At 34.3% G+C, this 5,415-nt stretch overlaps 1 protein-coding gene across 1 annotated transcript in view; it reads left to right on the forward strand.

Annotated features, from left to right (window-relative positions):
• The window catches only part of ALB (albumin), a 58,235-nt gene extending 53,850 nt beyond the window's left edge, over nt 1-4,385 (forward strand). The window contains exon 18 of the mRNA XM_021709912.1: nt 4,342-4,385. The gene's annotated coding sequence lies outside the window, so the exon portion shown is untranslated. The remainder of the gene's footprint in view (nt 1-4,341) is intronic.
• Nucleotides 4,386-5,415: the final 1,030 nt, after the last annotated feature.

The raw sequence follows: 5,415 nt of genomic DNA on the forward strand, positions 1-5,415 counted from the left end.
ATGGACAGCATGGTTGATTCCATGATCTTGCTATTGTGAACAATGCTGTGATAAACATATATGTGCAGGTATCTTTTTTATAGAGTGATTTGAGTTCTTCAGTGTATTTCTAAGATTTTTTTGAGAGTTAGGTAGAGTTGGACAAGGGCTACTTCCTGAAAAGATTTTCAAAAATGATGTATTTTTTCCACCTATATTCCCTCCCTTATTTAACTCTGTGTTAAAAATAACATATTTTTCCTCCAAACTTGTAACATTTTCTCCATTTCTTCAAAGATTGAAACTATGATCAAATACTATAATCTTAATCTCTTATGATGTTTTCTGGAAAATTTAAGGCAGATATTTTATATATGTTAGCAAAGTCTATGACTGTGATCTTGACTCCTTTTTAAACAATCTCTTATACTTTAGTTATTTGGCTTCAAAATGCCTGTGCTTAATTGTAGGGGACTCTTTAAGAACAGCACTGAGTTTTAATGAAAAAAGCATAATGCTTCAACAGTAGAAATATATAATTAATAAATAACGATTACATGCACCTTACTGATGAGTCTATTCTCATTAAGTGTGAATGTTTTAGGAGTCCGATCTGTGGCTGTTAGTTTAGGAACAAACTGAAAGTGTCATCATAGAAGGTGTGCTGGGATGTGTACAGTCTTAAAATATAATGAATGTGTTCTTCCAAAATAATAAAGGTCTGAGGAGGAAGTGTAGTAATGTCAATATATGTTAAACAATTTCCATCCACTTGCTTATAGGCAGACCTTGTCAAGTATATGTGTGAATCATGATTCAGTCTCCTCTAAACTGAAGGAATGCTGTGATAAGCCTCTGTTGGAAAAGTCCCACTGCCTCTCTGAGGTGGAAAATGATGACATGCCTGCTAATTTGCCTGCATTAACTACTGACTTTGTTGAGGATAAGGAAGTTTGCAAAAACTACATTGAGGTAAAAAATGTCTTCCTGGACAAGTTAGTAGATAAGCAATGATTCTTTCATAGCTTTTACATGGCTGTACAACTTTGGAAGATACTCTAGGCTTTTCTTTGGAGTTGCTACAATTTCCAGAATGCTTTGTCATCTATTCCTCCCCAGACTTCAAGAATTTTTTGAAATAGTTAATAAATTTAAAACATTGCATAAAATAATATATGCTCATGGCAAAAGTTCCATATTTCTCACTTCTTAAGGATGTTTCTAAAAATATTTTTAGAAATAGTTTGTGTATATATAAATTATGTTTATAATTCATTCAAAGAGTATTTCTTGAACATCTATAATATGTATGTGTGAGTATGTATTGGTTGGCTATCTATCTATCTATCTATCTATCTATCTATCTATCTACTTACCTACCTATCTATCTTTCTATCCAACGGTGGTGAAAAAATATAAAAAGAAGTATGGAATCTGACACCAGGTTTTTTTTTTTTTTTTTTGAGTTGGAGTCTCACTCCGTTGCCCAGGCTGGAGTGCAGTGGCATGCATACTCTTGGTCACCCCAATGTCAACCTGCTGGGCTCCGGTAATCCTTCCATCTCAGCTTTCCAAGTAGCCGAAACTTCAGGCGTGCATACCATGTCCACTTAATTTTTAATTTTTTTGTAGAGACAAGGTTTCGTCAAGTTGCTGGGTCTTGAACCTGTGGACTCAAACAATCCACTCGCCTTGGTCTCCCAAAACCTGGGAATATAGGCTGAGCCACTGAGGCTGGCCCACCAGTTGTTTTATATTTGGTTGAGAAGACTAGAAATTCAGTAGTATAGCAAGACGGCGTGAAATTAAATTACAAAGCAAATGATTATATATTGTCAGTAAGTGTGGTGACAAACTTTGTATTTTTTTATTGTTGGATTATGATAGCGTTCAATGCATTAAACTATTTCATAAAATTATGTTCCCTACAAGATTTCACTCATACAGAGAAGAGAAAGAAAAATTTAAGACTAGATCTCCATCTGTCTATCAGAATCCTTTTGAGATGTAGCTTAAGTCAAAATATAGTATACATATACGTAAAATAACAGATAACATTCACTAACCATTTAATATGCACCAGGCAGTGTGTGCTTTGTCTAGATTATGTCATATATTTCTCACAATCCACCTTATGAGAGAGATGTGCTATTATCTCCATTCTACAGAGAAGGAAACTAAGCCTCTGATAGTTTTAATGTTACCTAAGGTGATATAGTAAAATAAGTGGCAGAGTCAGAAATTGAGTCCATGTAGCTTTAACTCTGGACCTTAAGTCCTTAGCCAGCAAGTCTTCCTGCATGGGGTTTAGTCCAATTCAGACCTTTGGAATATGAGTTACTCTTGAGGTTAGTGATGTGATTTTTTTCTTGCTCATTTGTCCAACAAAATCTAAATAAAAACTTTAATATCAATTAGGTTTTTGTATGAATTTTTAAGAAGGCACCCTGAATATTCTGCTTCACTGCTGCTGAGACTTGCCAAGACAAACGAAGTCACCCTGGATAAGTGCTATGCTACTGCTGATCCTCCTACATGCTTTGCCAAAGTCATAGGTTTTGTGCAGAAAAAAAAAAGAGAACATAATGAAGGAGCTCTTTGATGATTCCAACAAGAAGAAAGAAAAATTATATAAAAATGTTAAATGACAGTGTAATTTAGATCTTTGTTGGGACGATTTCAATTCTGTGCTCTTAACCATGGTAGAAAAATAGCCTTAAATAGAATGATTAATAAGGTAAAATACTTTAAAGTAAATTTAAATGTTAATTTTAAAACTTTAACTTAGATATAAAGAAAGTTAAACTAATTCCAAGATTCATCAAGCACTAGAACTAATATCATCATGGAGGTTGTGGAATCTATTTTTTAAGAATATTTTAAAATCTTTTTAAAGAAGGTTTAGCAATAGTTCTAAAGGAACTTTAGGAAGTTGTCAGGAGAAAAAAATCTATTCTGGAGGATTATTAGGGTATCTGCTAGTTTATGTCATGGTTTCCAAACTATTTAGAATCAGAGAAAGTCATTCTTTCCTCTACCAAGATGCTCCTGTATGCCAGGCACCACACTGCAACCCATGACCGACATAAAATCTCTCATTTTGGAGATCTCTGTATCCAACTAGAAAGATGGTCTAATCATAATCATACTTATAATAACAGCCAATAGTTATTAAATATTTACTCTATGTTGGGCACTGCTATGCTGTGGCATATTGTTAAATGTTTCCTTTCTCAAATTTGTGATGCTTATGACTATAGGTATAAATATTTAGATAGCCTGAAATATTTTGATCATTAAATAAAAAAATTATTGAAACATTTTCTTAAAAGATGGTGGTTTGTGATTTGGTTGATTTTACAGGCCAGTTGGAAAATTTATATTCAAATTTCTAAATCATTTAATATTGCCCTCATGGCCTGACAGTAAGTTTTTTTATTCCTTTGGGGATAATGGACATCTGTGAGCTCCCTTCTAGAGATTAAAGTAGTGAATTAGAATTAAAGGATGTTATGCATGTGAAATCATTTTGCAGTTACCCATGGCTGTATAAAGGCTACTTTATATTCTAACAGTAATGCTAATATTTTCCTAACATCCATCATTTCTTTGTATTCGGGGTCCAAGACTTGTGGCTGAAAGTCAAACTGCCTTGCCCTAAAAATCAAACATCTTAGGTAACTATACTTTAGATTTTTAAAAAAGTAATTATAATAGTTGTTACTAAAATAGCAAAGACTGACTGGCCATTGCAAAAAGTCATATAGATCAGCACCAATCACTCCTCTAAATATGTGTGTGTGTATCTTTTAAAATCCTCAAAACAGTGGCAGAGTTGGGAACCATTATTATTCCCATTTTGTAGAAGAGAAAATGAAGGTACAGATCAAACACAGGCTTAGTAATTTTCCAAAGACCACACAGCTAGTGAGAGGTGGAGACAAAATTCACAAATTTGGATGTTTTAAAATGTGATTTGTTTGGATCCTAAGAGGAAAGATGTTCTTCTTAGGGCTCTTTGAGAAGATACCTTTAGGTTGTAATAACTTAGGTGAGAAGTAGGTGTTAATTAAATAACTCTGGGGAATGATGATGAAAAGCTTCTGACTATGAAGCCAGAGGAATGTGATGGCACGAATGATAAGGCAGAAACCTCACAACATTTATTGGTGTGTCCTTGCCCCTAGCCCAACAGAAGGAGAATCTAGCTGCCGTGAGTCTGGGCAGGGTTAAAATTGTTTGCACTGGCGGAAATCACAGAAAGACAATCTAAGCAATTTGGCATTCATTTTAATAGATTTCAAAATACATGTCATTAATAAACAATACTTATATTCTTTGTTTTTCAGTCTGCTGAGAAAGTAAGAGGAAGAGAAATGAAGACCCAGAGCTTATCTATCTGTTTTTCTTTTCTGTTGGTATAAAGCCAATACTCTGTCTAAAGAACACAAATTTCCTTAAACAATTTACCTCTTTTCTCTGTGCTACAATTAATTTAAAAAAATTAAAAGAATCTAATATAGTAGTCCAGGACTGTTATGTTTTCAAAGTGTTTTGCCATCCTGAAAACTTTGTAGGTTCTTTGAGAGTTCTGACGTTCTCTCATTCATACTCTGTGAATGGTTATGGATTCTAAACATTGAAAATAATATTTTAACATGATGGTAATCCTGAATAAAAGAACAAAAATGGTGGTATAGGTAAGGCACATAAAATGTCTTTTCTTTTGTACTGGGATGCTATGAGAAATAGTGAGGACCAAAGGAGATAGAGATGGTTGTAAGGGTAGTTCATTGAACTGAGGGGGAAAAAAAAGTGATCCTAGAAGAAGTTTAAGTTGGTTTAGGATAACAGTGCCTGAAGAGTGTAAGAAGCGTGTAGAAGCCTTATTGGAAGGTGAGATTAGATCTGGAGACATGTGCAGTGAGGAGTAATTCAGGTGTATGGAGACAATGACACGCAAGGGTCAGAGGGTGAATATTTCTTATAGAAAAATTAAGATTTTTATGCTGGGTCTCATTTTCCGGTTCCCAGAGGTAACTACTCATATAATACCTTTGTTCATAAGTGTACAGACCTGCCAGACTTTTTAAATGAATTTACAGATGTATCAGATCTTTGTCTATGAATTTACATACTTAGTCATTTGTAGCCTTATTAGTTCATGTAATTTTCAAAATTTTTATGGAATTTGCTTCATACTGTACATGTTATCCCACAACTTGTCCTTAAGAATAAACTTTGCTGTTTCATTTTAAGTACGGTGCTTGCAATAGGTTTTAGCACCAAGTTAAAAGAAAAGGTTCTTTCTGCTCCTGGAGTGCTCCCCGCCATTCCACACCCCCTCCCACCCCGCCTCCACTTTGGTTCCCTTTAAATGTATCAACATTTATTTTCACATTTGTTGCAATCATGACAAGGGTCAGACAGTACATG

Source organism: Carlito syrichta, unplaced genomic scaffold (genome assembly GCF_000164805.1).
Source record: "Carlito syrichta isolate Samal-C Ts95f unplaced genomic scaffold, Tarsius_syrichta-2.0.1 Scaffold287690, whole genome shotgun sequence".
Taxonomy (NCBI): Eukaryota; Metazoa; Chordata; class Mammalia; order Primates; family Tarsiidae; genus Carlito; species Carlito syrichta.